Source organism: Papaver somniferum, chromosome 6 (genome assembly GCF_003573695.1).
Source record: "Papaver somniferum cultivar HN1 chromosome 6, ASM357369v1, whole genome shotgun sequence".
Lineage (NCBI taxonomy): Eukaryota > Viridiplantae > Streptophyta > Magnoliopsida > Ranunculales > Papaveraceae > Papaver > Papaver somniferum.
This window is the reverse complement of record NC_039363.1, coordinates 106,409,680-106,431,981: the sequence shown is the minus strand read 5'-3', so window position 1 is coordinate 106,431,981 and position 22,302 is coordinate 106,409,680. Positions and strand designations below refer to the sequence as shown.

The 22,302-nt window shown below is 37.0% G+C and overlaps 1 long non-coding RNA gene and 2 pseudogenes across 1 annotated transcript; all 3 read left to right on the top strand.

Moving 5' to 3' along the window:
- Positions 1–2,976: 2,976 nt before the first annotated feature.
- LOC113288755 lies at positions 2,977–8,610 on the top strand (annotated as a pseudogene).
- Positions 8,611–9,936: 1,326 nt separating this feature from the next.
- Positions 9,937–15,170, top strand: LOC113288753 (annotated as a pseudogene).
- Positions 15,171–17,868: 2,698 nt separating this feature from the next.
- On the top strand, positions 17,869–20,951 carry LOC113288752. The gene is made up of 3 exons (XR_003330698.1): positions 17,869–18,275; positions 19,161–19,607; positions 20,197–20,951. It is a non-coding gene; the product is annotated as an uncharacterized LOC113288752 (long non-coding RNA).
- The last annotated feature ends 1,351 nt before the right edge of the window (positions 20,952–22,302 follow it).

The window sequence follows — 22,302 nt, the reverse complement described above, 5'->3', positions numbered from 1 at the left end:
ATCAGCCACCTAAATCCTTTGAATCGGGGATTAGCCTCCAAACTAAGCAAAGCTTAATAATCTTTATTTAACATATGCTAGAAAACAAGTAAAAAAATATAAAATAATTCCTAAAATAATTAAATTCTCATAATTGGTGTTGATATCCCAACATCTTGGACTTGAAGATGTCTCAATACCATTAAGGAGCTCATAAAACCTTTCATATCTTGGATTGTGGGTGATGGAAAATTTTTTGACTCTTGGTGTGATGACTGGGATTCCAACTTTAGCTACTGCTAAACCTAATCCCCTTGTTCCTCCATCCCCTAAATTGAAAGTGTCATATTTCATTAATTTATTTTTAGATTGAATGCCCATTTTGACAATGCTTCTGTAGAATTTTTTTTTACTATTCCCTTAAGCCAGCAACGCACGCTTGATAGGAGGGCTTGGGAGCTTTCAAAGAATAGTTGATTTAGTTATAATCTTCCTACTTGGGTCTCAGAGGTATTAGACGTTCCCAAACAACACTCTTTGGAAGTGCATTTGGAAACTTAGAGTCCCGCATCATATCCAGATTTTTATCTGTAAAACTGCCATAAATGCCTTACCTCAAACTAGAATGCCTATTGACACTATTATTTGCCCTAGATGTCCGTCTCAAAATAAATCTGTTATGCATGCTTTAGTCTTGTGTCCTTTTGCTGCTTCGGTTTGGCTTTCTTCTTCTCTTTGTTTGCCTTCCATAATTTTCATAATTCTATTCTGCTTGATTGGATTGATTATTGGCTTGTTAATTTGGCTCTTTTCTTTATGACGACTCAAAAAAAAAAACTATTTTTTGTTGTTATGTGGTTTATCATAAATAGGAAAAATAACCTGCTCCTCCTCAGAATCATCCTTATCCTGCTCCCCAAACTTTGCACCATCTTCTACATCTTCGAGACCGTTCAATTCATCAATTAGCTTTTCATTGGCCTTTACATTTTTCCCTTCCCCATTTTGTAGCTTTTCCCGGGTTATCAAGTGTCTGACTCGTCTTCTCTGTTTGAATTTCAAATAACAAACATTCAATATATAATGCTAAAACCATTAACAAAATCATAATTGAGTAACAATACGTACCAAGTATTCGAGAGACGTATCTTTGTCCTCTATAATGTGCCTCTTATCTACTCGTATCACTCGAGTATGCGAAACATTGAGGTACCACGACATTTAACGCGGAATTGCCTCGTCATCTGTTTAAGATGGACCAACCAAAGGATATTTGTGAAACACTTGTTATCCCAAAAATCACATGATGGGAAAGGCCGGTGAACAATGACAATATCACTGTCATGTGCTTTGGTTTTTGTCTCATTGAAGTTGAAATCCTTGTGCGCCTTTGGGATTTTTTGTATGTAACCGCGTTGTCTTGCGACTCTCGACGGGTTGTACATTACATATCCTCTTGGGTGAAACAAAGGCCTACGGTATTCACCTTGCTCTGGGCACCCAACCTTCTTTCCTTTTCTTCTTCTTTGTCACCACCTTCTTGTTCAGTAGGTGTTTTGGGATCAGATTCTTCATGTGTTGTTCCGCTTGTGGTGGTGATTCATTGATGATGATCCCTTTGGCTTTACTCCCCGTGCCCCTTGGGTTTCGGTGGGAAGCATTCAAATTTTTACCGTCTTTTCGACGAGGTCCCAAAGTCTTAGGAGTAGCATGGTCATATTTCTTCTTATATTTCTTTTCGGCTTGATTTTTTTGCCTGTAGAATACGGATTTAAGCAACAAAAAACAATGGAATAGAAAGCATTTTTAAAGTCAGGGTATATAATCGATTTACTCGATATACATATGAAATCCGATTCCAAACATATAAAATTAACAATCGGATTTTTGCAAGTGCTAATGTGAACCAATTCACGAAATCGGTTTACTCGATATACATATAAAGTCTGTTTCTGAATTAAACAATCGGTTTTCGTTAAGACATATGTAATCCGATTCCAACAAAATAAGATCCAGGAAGATTGGCTACAACAATCGGGCTATTTATACACTAATGTTCACCGATTCCTTTTCACATGCAGAACAATCGGACTATAAGTTTATGAACATAATCTGTTTCTAATAAGAATCGGGTTACTTCGTGACTAACGTAATCCGATTCTGTGAACACTGAAATTTTTTGATTTCAAAATTCTCGATTTCTAACCTAAAACATGTTACTAAAACCTAGTTTAGAGGATTAGAAAAGTACCCGATTCGACCCATTTCTTCCTCCTATGCGATACGAGAGGCTTCGGATTGTTCTTGCACTTCCTTCGTTCTATTTCGAATCGCTTCAACAAGTCCGGGATTGTCGTCACTAGAATGATTCCTGTTAGTAGCATAATTAGTTCTTGGATTCGTCATTTTATGGAAGAAAAAAACGATTAATTTTTTTTAAATCGTCAATCATCGACGATTTTTGATTTCAAAAATATGGAAAAAGAGGGAGCGGAGGAGGGTAATTTTGGTAGTTTACATAAATATTAGACACCCCTTATCATTGTGAATTGGGTAGATGAAGTAATCTATATGCCCCAATTAAATGGCATATGCCCATATTTAACAAGGTTAGATAAGACCCGCCATTTACGTAACATAATTTCATCATTCTAAATCTAGAGTTTAGAGGAGGGTCGCTTAAAATCGGAAAAAAAGTGAGGATATACACCAACCTAGGAGTCCACTGCAAAATTTGCATGTGTATGAGAACTGTATCATTTCAATTCTTATTCATGGCTTCCACATGATATGACTAAATGGCCTTCCGCATGACACGATGCTGAGTCGTACAGTATTGCTTTTGTTCACTCGTCGTCATCGACTCTACAAACGCTTTGAATGGTAGTTGTGTGCATTTAACACTCAACTGTAAACCATATTAATAATGATGATCAATTAATAAAGAACTCGTACACAGTGTTCTATTTATTTTAAAATCAGATTATTCTTTTTGAAACTAAAAAACATCATTCTCTGTGAAAGGCTAATACCAACTTACTAAAACCATGAGAAATAGAGTGAATATACCTAAAGTAGATGAATCACAGAATTCGAGTCAAGCTGGAATGGATTTTTCCAATGATCAAGTCGTATTGAATAGTGAGAGTTTGGAAATGAGATTAGAGAAACTAAGACAGACGTATAAAAACGGGAAAACTAGGAGTTCTGTTTGGAGAAAAACTCAATTGAAAGCTCTTCTTAAACTTCTTCGTGAAAATGAAGAAGATATTTACAAAGCTTTATATGATGATCTTGGAAAGCCACGCGTTGAAACATACCGCGATGAGGTAAGTAACTTCTTTTTTTTATTCAGATTTCTTATTGTTTGCTACATCTTTATGCCAATCAACAAATCCTTTCGATTTTATAGTTGGTGCTTTTTCGTTAACCGTATAAGAATGATGAACATGGCCAGGCAGTAGTTAACTAACCATTGGTAGACAAATTTTAAGTTTCATCTTTATTAGCAATTGATAGACAAATGCCATTGAAATTGAAAAAATCATTCTCTGGTGCATTTATCTGTCACAAATGGTTTGGTAATTCTCAGCTTTTTCATCTTGTGAATCTGTAACGGGATCTTTCCATTTGATGTTATTTGATCAGACCGGCTTTATATCAGTGTACTTAAACTCATAAGCCTATGATACATGTAATTTTTAAGCTTGAAGCAGCGGAGACTGTTGGGCAATTCACTTCTAAGTTTTGCTCTATTCAAGCACAAGACAAAAAAATTTTTTTTTGTTCAGATACATCTGTGAGCATCCAATTCACAACAAATTGGCAATGAGCAACTTTGGGATCACTGAGCGTCCATGAGCAACACGATTCTTGACGTGTGGTGTTAACTTGAGTCTAACAAGTGATTCTCTTCTTTAAAGGATAACGTGGAACATGTGTTCGTGTTTTTGCATTCATTACAACTTACATGTGGGTCTTATATGGTACCATGTTATACTTGTGAACATTAAGGTTGTTTGGCCTTCAATGTGGACCTGGGGTTAACTAATTTTCAACAAGCTAAAAATCAAACATGGTACCTAGGCGAGACTCACATGGGAGTCCTATCTCACTAAATAAACCGAATTTTATGTATTAGTCTCCAGATAACGCTACAAGTGAAGGGACAATAACACATAATGACAATCTAGCTAATCCAAATTATATGACCTTGTGTATTAATATATAACCGGGCTTGAATTGGTGCAGTCGGATGCCTCAATTTTAAGAGGGTGTGTTTAGAAATTATGGTTGTCATACAATTCAAATTCAGCTATTCTTTTTCAAAGTATCATATTACCAACAGTTTTCTACATTTAAACCAATGTTGTACTTTTATTTGTAGATTGGAGTTCTGGTAAAATCTTTAAATTTTGCTTTAAGCAGTTTGGATAAGTGGATGTCCCCTAAATGTGTAAGTACATTTTGTAAATTTAAATCAAATCAAAATTTGACTTCTTTCAGGGAGTTAGTCCTCGAGTGATTTGTGGGGAGTTCAGTGTAGTTGGGTTTTACCCGTTAGTCGTGAGGGAGTTCGAGGGAGTCTCTCAAAATCCCCGTTAGTAGTGGGAGAGTTTAGAAGAGTCTCTCAAACTCCCTACAAAACACCTGTTAGTCGTGGGGGAGTTTGAAGGAAACCCTTGAACTCCCTGTTAGTCGTAAAACCCTAGAATTCTAGGGAGTTGGTTGTTTTGGGGAGTTCTGGAGAGTTGATAGTGTATTTTTGCCTGTACACAAATCTCCAAAAAGAGTAGAGATTTGGGAGGGAGTTTGGTCAGAGAAAAACACAAGAGAAAGAAGAGGAAACGCTTCAGCTTCAGGTATGATTTTTCTTTTATCTATTTTCCTTCTTTGATCGCTATGATGGTTGGTTTTTATGGGTATCTATTTTTACTTTTGATTCTGATTCTGTTATGCATTGAACTGTTGATAACTTTGCTTCATAGATCTGTGTACATGTGTGGTATTTTTGTTTTTTAATAAACCTTACTGCAACTGTCCAGTTCATGCTCAAGACCGTCATGTATATTGATTTTTAACTTGCAAAGGTTTGAGGGTCTAGTTTAGTGGTGGAGTCTGATAGTTTCCTTCCATCTAGGAGATGCAAATAGGGTGTAAATCTTGTCACTTGGCTACACAGAGTCGATAGTGTTAGGCTGTTAGCTAGTACTTGTAAAAATATTCAGAAGGTCATACTTGTTAGTGAGATGTTTAATACACATGATGTGATATATAGGGAGTGAAATGACATCAAAGTAAGGGTTTAGGTAGTTCAGATCTTATGCAGAACATCGTGGAATTGTTAGTAGATTGGTAGTTTTTGTGCTAATGCGATGAATCAAATGATCAGTGTTGTTGAATTTGTGTAGTAACAGTGCTAGTTAACTAAGTATGGGATTTCCAATTGGGTGAATTTCAACATCCCAAAGAGTTTATCAACGAATTAATCTGAGATTCTAAATTAAGAGGTAGGAAAAGTATTGCATAAAATTGCATTTTTATGTTGTACAGGTTTAGTGTATAGTTATAGAGTACCCATTCGTCACCTGATAATATACAGATATCGTATCATTTTTTATTTTTATTGGGTTTGATAACGAATCAGTAATGTACATTAGTGTGCAGAGTTACCGGCTAGATGTATTAAAGGTTCAAATTAGACAGAAGGAGCTCTTGAACAACGAGAGCCTAATAATGAGTGTTCTGAATTTTTATGTGCGTAAAACTGATTAGTATTCTGAATTCGCTTAGTATACCATACACAAAGCACGCAGTCACATTAGCATGAGCTTGTCGATTCTTAGCCTAATAAGTCTTCCTATATCCACTAAGATGTATATGCATTTCTTATACATGGTTAAAAAACACGGTACTACATATAGATAGAAGAAAAAAGAGTGAGAAGGTACTTTGTCCAATTCCTTGGATCTTTAAACCAAAAAATTGTACAAAACTAGTGTTTCTTTACTCCTGAACTTGAATTTTTTAGGTGCATCTTTAAGGTTGGTTGTTTGGTTTGATTCCACCAGTTGCAGCAACATAACTTGTTTTGACACAAACTCAAGAACAACAACGTCAAGAAGCTAATACATGGAGAAAGAGAACAAATGGAGTTAGAATTGTATGGAGACCGTTAAAGTGAAGAAAAAAATTTATCTCGCTGCACAATAATAACATACTATTGATATACAGAGATATGATCTTTTTTTTTTCAGTTGATTAAAGATCATTTTTACTTATAAATGAGGATTTGTTGTTTCTTAAAAGAGAATGAGTTAGAAATGAACTCTCTCAAACTCCCCCAAACTCTCCCAAACTCCCTCTAATAAACTCTCTCAAACTCCCTACACTCAAAAACACCAAACTCTCTCAAACTCCCTACAGTTTCTCAAACTCTCTCAAACTCTCCAAGATTCAAAATACACTCAACTCCCCACAAATCACTCTCTCAAACTCTCCAAGATTCAAAATACACTCAACTCCACTTAAATCACTCGTGGACTAACCCCCTGTTTATCTTTTATGATAATTTTCATTCTTTCTGTACACAATCATCATCTGATTGTGTGTTTGGGTTGCAGGGAAGAATACCATTGCTCTTTTTTCCAGCCTCGGGAGAAGTAGTACCTGAACCCCTTGGCCTTGTTCTCATTTTCTCCTCGTGGAACTTCCCGTTAGGTAAGTGAAACTGTATATGTTTTTTTATGTATTTTCTTGCCTCTCGGTCCAAAATTAATGAACTATCAATAGCCGTCTGCATTATAATCACTTTGGCACATTTTATCATGTTTGGGTGTTGATGGTAAAGCTCATAGCTGCAGCACATTGAGTGTGTTTACACATTAGACTTGTACGATTAAAATGAGAAAAGTATTTTGATACATCATTTATCACTGTTGCTATAGATTTAGCATTGGAACCGGTGATTGGAGCCATATCCGCTGGAAACACCATGGTTCTAAAACCATCAGAGCTTGCACCCTCATGTTCATCATTTCTTGCCAATACCATCCCTCGGTACTTGGACAATGATGCCATTAAAGTCATTGAAGGTGGACCAGACGTTGGAGCACAGCTATTAGAACATAAATGGGACAAGATATTCTTCACTGGTAATATATGCATCTCCTCTCCCTAAATACATATATAATCAACCTCATTTTGGCTATGAATAACTATGTCTAGGGTCATGGACAATTAAATTAAACTTGATTTTCATGGAACACTTGAACTCTCAGGAAATCCAAGAGTTGGACGTATTGTCATGACTGCTGCAGCGAAGCATCTAACACCTGTTACTCTCGAGTTAGGTGGGAAATGCCCTGCTATCGTTGACTCCCACTTGAGCTCCTCAAATTTGAAGGTATTGGTTTAAATAGTTCTAGGTAGTGGTAACACAGACCCAAGTTGTTTGTTTCTGGTTCTGGAGACCCTTTGTATCCTGTTGGTTAGGTCCGAACAAAAGGAAAATAAATAAATAAAGGTCTAGTAATCAAAAATGTTGCCAGAGTTGTCAACAAGAGGCATTTTGAGAGATTAACGAATCTCCTACGGGATCCTGGAGTTCTTGATTCCATTGTGCATGGTGGCTCACTGGATGAAGCAAAACTGTAACAATCTCTAAATCCTAAATCTAATAACTACAGAAACCAACATAATATGGTTCTGAGTTTCTCCATTCTCTGTAGGTTAATTGAGCCAACAATTTTGTTGGATCCTCCACTGGAAGCTGAGATCGTGACTGAAGAAATCTTTGGCCCATTGCTCCCAGTAATCACAGTAAGTAATAACACATATTTATCCGCTTCATTGAAATCTTTATCTGTATATTTTTCTTACAATGTTATAACGTATCAGGTAAAAAGCATTGATGAGAGCATAGAATTTATAAATCAAAGGCCTAAACCTCTGGCTCTATATGCTTTCACCAACGATGAAAATCTCAAGAAGCGGGTGGTATCACAAACATCTTCAGGAAGTGTAACATTCAACGATGTCATTGTACATGTAATGCTCTGATCATTGTTTAAACATCTACTTTCGTCATAAACTTCTCTTACTGATCCTTTAAGTGGTTTCTTTGTTTTCGGTTCATATTTGCAGCTTGTGTGCGATGAATTGCCATTTGGAGGTGTTGGTCAAAGTGGGTTTGGTAAGTACCATGGAAAATACTCTTTCGATACATTTAGCCACGGAAAAGGAGTTCTTCGACGTAGTTTCCTGATTGAAATCGGACCTAGGTTTCCTCCATGGAATGACTTCAAGTTGGCATTCGTCAAATTGTGTTATGAGTTCGATTACTTTGGATTGCTTCTTCTCATGTTGGGTCTGAAGAGATATTGATAACTAAAACCTTCCAGAGAGATATGTTGTTTTCTATTGTGTGTGAGATTTTATCTTAGTGGAGACAGATAGTCATTTATTGTGTAATAATACTGTAATGTTTGTGTCTTTGGTTTTGCTGCTGAGATGGGTACAGTTATTCCGTCCATGTATTACTACTGAAATTTAACCTATGGTTATAAGAAAACTTCACTGTATGTATTGTAACAAGTATGAATGGATGATGTTAAATGCAGATTGTTTTCATTGTGTTGATGAATAGTTTTCTCACCCAAGTTGTAAGAGTATTTGATGAATTCACTAGTCTCTCGTTCCAAAACATTGTCATATCGTACTTGGAAGTTTAGAAAGTTGTGCAAGACCAAGTTCAATGGGATGTAGATACATTAAAGTGATCATACTATATATAACTACACCGAAATGAGTTTCCGTTTTCCGGAAAATGTCAGGGATCTTTGGAACTACTAAATATAATAAGGTTGTCCTTTTTTTGACCATTATACCTGGACTTCTAGGTATTTTAGGCCATCAATGAGAATTTATTCTCGACTCAAGCATTGTGCATTTGCAGTTGTGTGACAAATGACACTCGCTAATTCTTTTGTTTTGAATTTCATTTTTTTGCCACCGTGAAAAAGGTAAAAATGATACGAGTAAGAAAACTATTTCCCTGAACTTTGATTTGGTGTTATGGGCCCAGTTAAGTGAATACCATACAGGCCCGACACCCATGACCCATTTGCACTTTTGCACGCACCTTTAATCGAAGGTATATGAATCTGCGATCCTGCTACTTGAACAGCTGGGTAACAGCTGCTTGACCGTGATGTCTACATGGCAATGTGTGAGTCGGAGAGAGGCATATGTTGCTATTAACACGTCACAGTAAAAGAAAGAAAAAAGTCATTAGTTGGAACTTGGATTATACCAAACGGAAAGTAGAGTTTAAATTCTCTGAAAACATACATCCTCTTCTTTTGTTATTTTTCACAGCAAGATTAGATTTAAAATTTTAGACTAATTTTTGAAGCCAGGATTATCATCAAGGATCGAAAGCAAATGAAAAATCTGTGAAACAAAGTTTAAAAACTTAAAAAAAAAAGATGGAGTTTTCAGTTAACTCAAACTGACAATCCCACTTTTCTCCATCTCGACGAATACTGTTCTTAATCAATCATATCTCACAAGCATGAGATCTGGATTTAGTTTTAATTAGAGGCTTATTAATGTAGTTTCTTCTTATTGATTTTAAACTAGCCATTAATGGGGATGGAAGATTCTCGCAGCAGAAGAAAAACAGATCAAAAGATGAAAGATGGTTTGATTGTGCATGATGTTAAATTTAATTTATCTTTCCATAAGAATTAGGAAGAATTTTCCTTCACTATTCAATAAACTGGTACTCGGATAAAAATAATTTACCAATAAAGAGAAGAAAGAATTTATGCCGTTTTTTTTTTCCTAATTTCAGACTGACATGGCAAAAGTTAGAACAATCTCTTTCCGCCACATAAGTAGCCACATGGAAAACGCTGTTACTCAGCTGTTATGCAGCTGGTCATATAGCATTTTCGTATGAATCTGTACGCAAAACTTCTCTCTGAAAAACGCAATTAATCACTCTTTCCAGACAAGAATCTAGATCTGCAGAACTCCATTATTTTTCTTTCTCAGACCTTACCAACTCAGAGTTAACCCGCTGTTCATTTCGCTGCTTCTGTTTCATAACGGTGATGCGATTGCAGAGACAATGATAGTATCCGCTTGATCTATTATCCTCCTTCTGATCAGATCTAAGGTTGATTTCTATCTATCTGTAAATCTTCGTTCAATTCGTTTCTGTTTCTATAATCTAGTTGTTGGTTTTTTCATTAGTTATATAGTATTGATTCCTATAATGTGTTTTGGTAAAAAAAATAATTTTAACTCGTAATTCAACTGAATTGTGATCATATTAAACACTTAATTAGGTTAGGATCGGTTTATATAGTTGGCAATAAGATATGCTTGAGTTGCATTACTCAAGCTTGAATTTGATCCAAGCTTACATTGTTGAGAGTAAACCTAAACCGTTGGTTTCTCTAGGATTGCGTGTTTACTGTTTTGATCAAAGAACTATGTTGCCAAACATGCTGAATGAAAGAATTTCAAGTTGCATGCAGTGATTAGTATTTTTTTGTTGATCAAAGATTTTTTACATAAGAAAGTTCGGCTCATAATATTTATGTTCTCTATAAGATTCTAAGAAAGAACTAACTAGCAAGGTTCATTTTCTTGTGTGTTGTTCGAAAGTAGGTGCACTTATGTTTTTGGGAACTTCGGCTGCTTAGATATGTTAATGCGGGGTGGGGAGATAGGTTATTTGGTAGTCAGAGTTGAAATTAAATTGTGTTGTATGATGCAGTTTTGCAGTGATCAGGTTTTGAGAACTTGATTGGACAAACGATGTTAACAAAATTTGAAACAAAGAGTAATCGAGTCAAGGGTTTGAGTTTTCATAGCAAGAGACCATGGATCCTTGCCAGTCTTCACAGTGGTGTTATCCAGCTTTGGGATTACAGAATGGGTATTCTTATTGATAGATTTGATGAACATGATGGACCTGTTAGAGGAGTTCATTTCCACAAATCTCAGTCATTGTTCGTCTCTGGAGGTATTTAATTCTAAACTGGGTTTAATGTTTTATTATTCGTGAATCTTAAACTGGGCAGTTTTATTTCCACAAGTTTATTTCCATACCATATATTTTCTAGATCCAGGCTTTCTGGTGTTCTATTAATGTGCATCCGGCACTCGTCCTTGTTCTGTTTTCAGTTTTTTGCTCTTATTCTGCTAATACTTTCAGTGATCATCTCAGAGGCTGTCTTTACTAATTTTGTGAAAGATGTTCTTTTGCAGGGGATGATTACAAGATCAAAGTATGGAATTACAAAATGCATCGGTGTTTGTTCACCCTACTTGGACATCTTGATTATATTCGTACTGTTCAGTTCCACAATGAGTACCCGTGGATTGTTAGTGCAAGTGATGACCAGACTATAAGAATATGGAATTGGCAGTCTCGGACTTGTGTTTCTGTGTTGACCGGGCATAACCACTATGTCATGTGTGCAACCTTCCATCCTAAAGAGGATCTCGTTGTCTCAGCTTCCTTGGATCAGACAGTTCGTGTGTGGGATATTGGTGCACTGAGGAAGAAGACAGTTTCCCCTGCTGATGACATCTTAAGGTCAAGTCAGATGAACACTGATTTATTTGGTGGAGTTGATGCCATTGTCAAGTATGTCTTGGAGGGTCATGATCGGGGAGTCAACTGGGCATCATTTCATCCCAGCTTGCCTCTTATTGTTTCTGGAGCAGATGATCGTCAAGTAAAACTATGGAGAATGAACGGTATTACTGCGAAAAGCTCTTTTTAAGTTTGTATCGCCTTTATTCTACTAGAATATACAAATTTCATGGAATCCAATAACTACTTACATCAACTGATAATTTTCATTTCAGATACAAAGGCGTGGGAAGTAGATACATTAAGGGGACACATGAATAATGTATCATGTGTTATGTTCCACGCTAGGCAGGACATAATTGTGTCCAATTCAGAAGACAAAAGTATCCGTGTCTGGGATGTAACGAAGCGCACTGGGGTTCAGACATTCCGCAGAGAGCATGATCGATTCTGGATACTTGCACTGCATCCAGAAATGAACCTTCTGGCTGCTGGTCATGATAGTGGTATGATTGTTTTTAAGTTGGAAAGAGAGCGCCCTGCTTATTCTGTGAGCGGCGACTCACTATCTATGCTAAAGATCGTTTTCTGCGCTTCTATGAGTTCTCATCTCGAAAAGACGCACAAGTAATTCCCATTCGAAGGCCTGGTTCAAATACATTGAATCAAGGTCCAAGACTATGTCGTATAGTCCCACTGAAAATGCCATACTGATCTGTTCGGATGTGGATGGAGGTTCATATGAACTTTATATAGTGCCCAAAGACAACTTGGGTAGAGGTGATGGTGTTCTAGATGCCAAAAGGGGACTTGGAGGATCAGCAATATTTGTGGCCCGAAACAGGTTTGCGGTTCTGGATAAAAGCAACAACCAAGTGTTGGTGAAAAACCTTAAAAATGAAATCGTGAAGAAGAGTGCTCTTCCTTTAGCTACTGATGCAATATTCTATGCTGCAACTGGGAATTTATTGTGCAGATCAGAGGATAGAGTGGTGATTTTTGACCTCCAGCAGAGGCTGGTTCTTGGTGATCTGCAGACTCCTTCTGTTAAGTATGTTGTTTGGTCTAATGACTTGGATACCGTCGCGTTGCTAAGTAAACATGCTATTGTTATTGCCAGTAAGAACTTGTGCACCTGTACCCTTCATGAGACAATCCGTGTAAAGAGCGGTGCATGGGATGTAAGGTGTCTTCATTACCACACTGAATCACATTAAATACTGCCTTCCAAATGGTGATAGTGGAATCATCAGGACTCTTGATGTCCGATTTACATGACAAAGGTTAGTGGAAATATCATCCACTGCTTGGATCGAGATGGGAAAAACCGTGCTATAGCTATTGCTCCCACAGAGTATGTCTTCAAATCGCACTTCTCGATAAGAAATACAACCAGGTTATGAACATGATCAGGAATTCACAGCTCTGTGGACAGCCTGATAGCATATCTGCAGCAAAAAGGTTTCCCCGAAGTTGCGCTCCATTTCGTTAAAGATGAAAAGACTCGCTTTAACCTGGCACTGGAGAGTGGAAATATCCAGGTAGCTGTTGCTTCAGCAAAGAGATTGATGAGAAAGACCACTGGTATAGGTTGGGCGTAGAAGTTCTACGTCAGGGTAATGCTGGCATCGTAGAATATGCCTATCAGAGGACAAAGAACTTTGAGAGGCTATCTTTTCTCTATCTCATTACAGGTAATATAGATAAGCTGTCAAAATGCTTAAAATCGCTGAAGTTAAGAATGATGTGATGGGTCAGTTCCACAATGCCCTCTACCTGGGTGATATCCGCGAGCGAGTAAGATCTTGGAGAATGCTAGTCAATTTCCCTTGCATACATTACAGCTTCTGTTCACGGGCTCCACGATGTTGCTGAACGGCTGGCAGTGGAGTTGGGAGACAATGTTCCCTCTTTGCCGGAGGGAAAAAGTCCTCACTTCTGATGCCTCCAAATCCCTCATCATGTGGTGGAGATTGGCCCTTGTTGAGGGTTATGAAAGGCATTTTCGAGGGTGGTCTCGATGATTTGGGGAGGGGAGCAGAGGAGGAAAAAGAAGATGCAGCCGGCGGTGATTGGGGTGGGGACTTGGATATTGTTGATCCTGATCAAAATGGGGACGTTGAAGTGGTGGACGAAGATGGGGTGACAAATGAAGGGAATGACGAGGAGGGAGGATGGGATCTTGAGGACCTTGAGCTCCCGCCAGAAATTGATACTCCAAAGGCTCCGGGCAATGCTCGCTCTTCAGTATTTGTCTGCCCAACCCCTGGCATGCCTGTGAGCCAGATCTGGGTCCAAAAATCATCTCTTGCAAGTGAGCATGCTGCAGCTGGCAATTTTGATACCGCGATGCACTTGCTGAGTCGACAACTGGGTATAAAGAACTTTGCTCCTTTGAAATCCATGTTTCTTGATCTGCATACGGGTAGCCACACATATGTTCGTGCTTTCGCTTCGTCTCCTGTTATCACATTGGCAGTAGAAAGAGGGTGGAGTGAGTCTGCTAGTCCTAATGTTAGAGGCCCACCTGCTCTCGTGTTTAAGTTTTCTGAGTTGGAAGAAAGGCTTCAGGCTGGTTACAAGTTAACCACTAACGGGAAGTTTACTGACGCTCTAAAGCTCTTCCTTGGTATCCTGCACACCATTCCTTTGATTGTTGTGGAGTCGAGGAGGGAAGTTGATGAAGTCAAGGAGTTGATCATTATAACCAAGGAATACGTGTTGGGGTGTCAGATGGAGCTTAAGAGGAGGGAAACTAAAGACAATCCTATACGCCAGCAGGAGCTAGCTGCTTATTTCACTCACTGCAATCTTAAGACGCCTCATCTCAGACTTGCTTTGCTGAATGCAATGACTGTTTGCTACAAGGGAAAGAATTTCACCACTGCAGCCAACTTTGCCAGGCGGTTTTTGGAGACCAACCCGACAATGGAGAATCAAGCGAAGACAGCCCGACAAGTTTTGCAAGCTGCTGAGAGGAATCCAAAGGATGAGACCCAGCTGAACTACGACTTTAGGAACCCATTTGTGGTTTGTGGGGCAACTCATGTGCCGATTTATCGCGGACAGAAAGATGTTGCATGCCCATATTGTTGTTCACGGTTTGTGCCTGCCCAGGATGGCCAGCTCTGTGCCGTTTGTGATCTTTCAGTTGTTGGATCAGATGCATCTGGTCTGCTTTGTTCTCCTTCTCAGATAAGATAGATATGATCACCCAGGAACAAGGCAATTTTTGAAAAACTTCCTATGTGATGGGTGTTACTGCAACATTTTATAATCCTGGCTTTGGCTTTCAGTTTGCCAAGCAAAAGAGTAGGAATATAAACATAAGTTTCAGTTTCGATGAATTGCTTCCAGTTCGTCTTTCTGTGGTCTTCTTTTCTTTCTTAATTTTTTTTTGTACACTTGAATGGTTAGTATTTAAACTGGTACCTGAGCAAGGGGAGGGGAGCAATCAGCTAGTTTAGTTAATAGGTACCAAGTTCCTTTTTTCATTTCTATGTATATTCTAATGCAAAACGAAATGAGATTTTCGTATTTTCTTTATTATTGAGAATTTGAGAGGAGGGAAACAAAATTTGGTCTATTCCATACATTCTCAGGATGCTTTGCGCAATTCCACCGGAACAGGATCATAAATTTCTACTCTCTTGCCCACAATTAATTTTAGATACCGTGACACCCATAATTATCCGAAATTATCAAAAATGTCTGCATGACGGTTTATGCATCCGCATGACCAGTTATGCACACTATTTTTTCAGGGATATAATTGGCAACGCAACTTGGATATAACATATCTAAAATACCGCGCCTTGGAATTTAACAAATTTTATATCGTTGGAAAACTTTTAAAGAGAGCTATGCAACGAGTACAAATAACAATACCAAATTTAAGTTTTTTGCGAAAAAAACGGAAGGATTGTTCTTTTAGGGAAAATTTGGAAAATTTGGTACATAACCATTATGAAGTCACGAAAAACGATGCAGACACAACAAAAGATGCATAAAATGTTACGCAACCATATTTTGGTTCATGCATCTATTAATTTATACATAACATGTTATGCATCCATTTCTTTCGATGCATAAAAGATTATGCACCAATTTTTTTAATTCAGTGCTTACAAAAATATGGTTGCATAATGATTTATGCATCCATTTTCTAGACTGCATAACTTGTTATGCAAACATTATTGTCCTTTTTTTCGTTGGTTTCAATACTAACAAGAAAATAGATGCATAACGTGTTATGCAACCATTCTCTGGACTGCATAACAAGTTATGCACAAAAAAAAAAGCCGCATAACTCGTCATGCACCTATAATAATAGTTGCATAACGTGTTATGTAACCATTTCCTGGACTGCATAACAAGTTATGCAACCTTTTTTTTAGGAATTGAAAAATAAATTAATATGCCAATGGATGTATCTTGGAGCAAGTCGCCTCATTCATTCATGAAAAGGGGATGTCAAGACTCAAAAAATGCTTATGCTTTGTGTATCTATTATTGAAACAACAAACATATAATTACCGTTTCCATGCATTCTGGATACAACAGCAAGTAACACCTTAAACTGATTGGGTGAGTCCCGTATAAGTATATGACTAATTTGGTTACAAACAGCTAATTCAAATAGAATAAATTAGTAGCCCTGCAGATCAAGTGCATGACTACCTTACGGGAATTAGCTTCTACAAAATGCCTACACCTGATTGAAATGTTTACATTGAGTTCTTAATTTCTACATGCCAATGAAATGTTACATGGGAAGATGTGACGATGTATTGAGATGTCCCGAAGCAAATGAGAAAACAGTTTTAAGCTTCGTATGTTTGACATCAGTGTTACATCGCTCAGCTTTATTGAACTCAATGCAACATCCTTAGAAGCCTTTAACACCATAACATGAGAAACCAAAACATAAACTAATACAGAGGTTAGTATTAACACCAAAAATGACTGCAGACTTGCAAAAGGAAAAACATAAACTATTATAGAGATTATCATTAACTCCAAAGATGACACTGGACTAGAAAAAATACTTTCAAGTCACGTAGATTTAAAAGAGATATAAATGCAGTAATCTCAAAAAAAGACTGTCCATTCACATAAATTTAACAACTCAACGTTCCATATACTTCACTGCCTGGATCAATCAAGAAAATACTAAAATTGTTTATTTATATAGGACCCAAAAAGACAATTTCGATTGCACATGAATTAACAACCACCCAGTCAAAGTGATACATATGAACCAACCCAAAACACTATCAAATCAAAAGAAGTAACAAAAGGACGATTAAGCAAAAAAACATAAATCAGATATATATAATTGAGATAAATTTCTAAATTAATATCAAACTAACACACCTAAACCAAAAAAAAGAAAAGAAAAAAACTAAAAATATCAGATTAAAATCAAAATCAACATCATATAGAGAAAGCCCTAGTTCAAGTTCATAAAATGAACTAGTGATTAGGGAGAGGGGAGATCGTTCTAACCTTGTAAGAGAGAGGAGATATGAAATCGTAATAAGAATTAGGGGTTCTTACCTGAACTTAGATCGACGTTAAATCATTATCTTTCCCCATTCAACCAAATTTCTGAATAGATCTATAAGCGATCATCTTCTTCTTATTCTTTCAGATCTCTTTCACTCACTCACTAATGGTTAGATCTCTCTGTCTCAGAAATCAATCGAGTTTATAAATAATGCTAACAAATCAGTGAAGAACAACCTTTGTTGAACACAAACTGTGGCGATTTTAGTTTCAAGGGATTTCCGAGGTGAAAAACAACGGAAGAGGAAAAACATCTGCGAAAGAAGAAAGGTATAATTTTAGAAAATATGAGTTTGAGAAAAAAATTGACCGAAGAAATGGGTGCGCGCCTGAACTTTTTTGTCGGTGGGTTTCACAGTGTCCAAAATGTGGAAAATGGGTGTGGCTGTAGTTTTCACTTGACAAAATGTATAATTGTCTAGGCTGAGCAAAAGACAATTCTTATGCCCGTCAAAATCTTGAAAATTATATAAATAGCCTTCATTTTGGTGAGTCTACACAAACACCCCTACCCGTTATAATAATGCCCCTCCGCATTTTGGAAGAGATAAATTTTATTCGTTATTCCACAAATAGCCTTTGACTATAAAAACTGAAAATCAAAAAAGACGAGCTATAGAAGATAATACTAAACGAGCGAAAAGGGTGAATCTGTCATTGGCGGCTTAATGTTGTTAGCAGACGCTAGGTTCAAATCCTGTTGAAAACAATTTTCTCGACATTTTTCGGTGTTACAGATCATTACCTCTCCGTACGCTAGCAACCCCTTCCCTCTTCTTTCTCGGTTTCATTCTTCTTGATTGAAATCTCCTCCCTCTTCTTTGTTCTTGATTTTTACCATCTTCATCAATTCCACACACTAACATGATATGATTGAATTAATTCCAAATTGTTTCACAGAAATCTCACGGTAACAAATACCCCAGAAGTTCAAATCAAACCCAAAATTTTGAGAGAGTTTGAAAATTGGGATGAACTGATTGAATTAAGTTTACAGTCAGAAAAGTTGGAAATCCCAGTTTGGGGTTAGGGCTTCCCGTTTCAGTCAGGGTTTCCCAAGCTTTTCTCTCCAGTTCAAAGGGCTTCACGATGCTCATAGTCTTCTGCTAAAACCGTAAGTTATTTAGTTTCCATCTCTCTTCCTTAACATACTATCAATACAATTTAGTAAATTGGTTTCAATTTCTCTTCCTTAACATGCAAGCGGTTCCAATTTGATTCCCTGATCAAATTAAGTAGTTTGAAGCTTTCATAATTGTATGAATTTAACATGATTGTGTTAGTTCTTCATAAACAGTTTGTGAGCTTCAACTGTTTGTAAAAATGTCAACCACCTTGTTATTTGGTTTCAATAGGTTGAAAACAAATTTGGTTTTCTTTGTTAACATTGAAACATGACTGAGAAAGTGGTATCAAAGAACAATTTTCTCTCTATGGGTTTGTTAATATGGAAATAATTTTCTTTGCCAGTGTCTGTTTGAAGGTATGACTGAAAGAAAACGTAGTGAATTTTTGTAGTCAATGAGCCTACACAATTTGGTTTATGTTTGAAAATGGAACAATGGAATTGAATGCCTGTACACTGTGCATCTAATTGGGAAGGGTGCTCATCTTTGTGTTTGTTACTTCCTCGTCTAATCTAACTAATGTAAAGAAAACAGGGGTTTTCCAATATTTAGTAGTGTTTGGTTCATAATTGTGGATGCCTCTTACAAGTAGTATTAAATGGTTGTAAACTGTCATAATTGGTATTAGGCATGTTCCTTCCTGCCATCTTTCATCAAACCATATGCTTAACTATATATATATGGTAGAGAACATTAAGCTGGTGCAAAGATCTGTTCTCTTTGATGATCACCTAAAGCTTCTTTATGGTGTATACATCTGGCACCACTTCAGCAAAAGCTATTATTTAGTTGTATTAGCTTTGTAATATTGTTGTTACTGGGAGCTGCTAAATTATCTGATGTATTATGTTATTTTTGTTGTTTCGGTGTAGTCAAATGGAGCATGTTGCGTCATATTAGGGGTGCTTTTCTATCCGCTACTCATTCCATAATAATGTACGAACACAGGGGAGTTTGAGACTGATTGTTTTCTATCCATTGTTTTGTTAATGGAACGTAAAAAGAAAAAAGATGAAAAGCCTTGGGTGTCTACTCTCTTTGTTTGATGACGAAATGAGAAGAGTATGTGGAAAAATAGATTATTAGTGCATGAAAAAAACCTAACAAAAGATTAGTTGGGTATTACAGATTTTTGTTAGTTCATCCCTTAAATCTGAACAGCAAGATGCTGGCCCATGAAATGTCTAACTTTGCAAGTGAATTCATTGGAGCTAGAACTACTACAAGGAAAGAAATTAATGAATATGTTGGCTGAAGTTGTAGGCTTGGTTACTGCATTACAGTGGGCTAAAGGGCTTGACTTAGCCTGTTCATACTGTGTAAGCATCTTTCTTCGTTGTTGTTTTTTTGTTGTAGTAACATTTTTGGTTTAGTGGCATCATATATGAATGTGGTGAAGGAATTTCAGACCTGCATACATGTAGAAGGATCATATATTGAATTAGAGTGCTTTTATCCTTTATCACATGAGCTTATCAAAGTCTCGCTGTACAAAGCATTGTATTTGTGACTGTGAGCTCAGGAACCATGTATCACAATGGTGTAATTTCAGTAAGAAACTAATCCTAACGGCAAGCTTAATTATCAAAGTCTCACTGTACAAAGCATTGTATTTGTGACTGAAAGCTCAGGAACCATGTATCGCAATGGTTTAATTTCAGAAAGAAACTAATCCTAACACAAGTTCTGAGGTCACTTGATATACTACTAGGCTTCCCATGCTTCTGCTATAAAATAGAAAAACAGCACATACTTCATTTTTGCACATTGGATCTTCATATACTGTAAGGGAGTAATATAATGTCTTAAAACTGTAATTAGTCGCATCTGCTGCTACACATTGCTACTAGATATTTTCTTGAATGCATTTCTGTTATGAATTACCAACAGTTAGTAGTGTTGATGTAGGTGGTATTGGAAAAACTATGGGCGGAAACGTTGAGAAGTTCGATTTTATTTGGAGCGGAAGGGCAGGCACATCGCGTGTGCGTGTTATACTAGTACACAATTAAAGAAAGGAAAACCCATCATTTCCTTTTCAATTTTAGATCTGAAAATTTCAATCTCTCTTCCTCCTCCTCTCCAGCCATCACCTCCATCATCATTGTTTTTCTCCACCCCGTTTCCGTCGGGATTAATGGTGTTGGTGGTGGAGGATATCAAATATGTACTAGTTGATCCGTCGAATTGATTTTCCTTATTAGATTCATAAATCTCTGTTATTTTTGTTGATGATAGTGGCGCTGCCTGTTGTGGAGAATGTTAAATAGTGGTTCCTTTACTTAACGATAATAGTGATGACAGTGAAGGAGGGTATCAATCTTTGTTTTATTAGTTGTTGATGATGGTATGGCGGCGGTGGTGGTGATGGAAGAAAAATATTAGTGAAGATGTACCACTTTTGGGTGTGAAGATCTGGAAACCGGTGATTTCTGTAGTGTAATGAGTTAGCTTACTAACAAGAGTATAATTAGTATTTTCATTCCTTGGGTTACATGGGATGAACACTAGTGGTGGTGCGATTAATCCTCCTCTTGTGACATTCTTTTCTCATTCAAATGTTAATCGAATGTATGATTTTAAGACGGAGTTTTTCATTTTAGATCTTGTCCTAATGGTTTGATGTCTTTGTGCATGCAATAATTGATTATCTTCTTTCTCTAGTTTAAGTTTTTGCTGGTGGTGGTAGTATGTAGATGTAAATAGGTTAGAACGATGAAATCAACACTATCATAGTTCTGGCTGTTTGTTATTGTAGTGGTGGAGATTGGGTGTGATTCTTGTGGTTGGGAGATGGCGGTGGTGGTGATTATATCATTGGTTGTGTATCAACTCATATTGTTGATGCCTTTTTCAGCGGATAAACTACCGTTGTTGATCCCATTTATGGGATCAACTACTGACTCCTATTGTTTGATGTGGTGATGGATGATGTTATAGTGAAGATGATGGTAGTGGTGGCTTTGAAGGTGCTGGTGGTGGCTTTTGTGGGGATGGTGGAATCACAATGGAGATTGACTTATTTTGCAACTATTTTGGCTTCAGGAGCAGATTTGGGAACTACTACATTGGGGATTATGTATGTATCAGGTACTGAAATCACCAACAATGCATGATATTGATAATTTATGGGATCAACCCTACTGTTGTTACCATTTTTAAGGGATCAACTACTGTTGTTGACACCACTTATGGGATCAACTCCTGTTGTTGACACCGTTTTTATGGGATCAACTACTGTTGTTGACAGCATTTCCTTGGATTAGTATAATTATGTCATACATTCTGATTTGTTTTTATGAATGTTATTCTTATGTTTCTTAAGGATATGTCAGTTTGCAGGTTCCAGGTTTATTGGTTTTTACAAGAAACATACTTATATAAATATGTTGATCCCATTTAAAGGGATCAACTTTTGTTGTTGATCCCACTTAAAGAGATCAACTTTTGTTGTTGACCCATTAACTGGGATCAACTTTGATTGTTGACACAATAAAAGAACTGAAATATGTATTAGTAAACTTATTTTTGAACTTTAATTTTTGTTGACTTCAAATCTTGACGGCGGCGGCGGAAACAGCGGCGGCGACAACAACGGCAACAGCAGCGGTGACAGCAATGATAATGGTGGTGGTGGTGAAATATCAGTGGCGGTGGTGAAATATTAGTGGTGGCGGCGGTGGTGGTGGTGGAATAGCGGTGGTGGTAGTGCTGTGAAATAAGAATTTTTTTTGTTAATGGATAAGGATAAGGTTTGTAAATGAAAATATGTGAGGGTATTAATGTAATCTATATTTTAATGGATAAGGTTTTTAAATGATAGGGATATTTTTATTATTGTATAAGGGTATATTTATTGGGTGTCAAAACTAAGGGTATTTAATTAATATACCCTTCTTAGAAGCGCCGAAAGGGTGAGAATTTGGAAAATATTTAGCTTTAAAAAGTTGAGCCCAAAGCCGATGTGGTTCTAAAAAAAATATGACTAGCTAATTTCATTAGGAAGGCTAGATT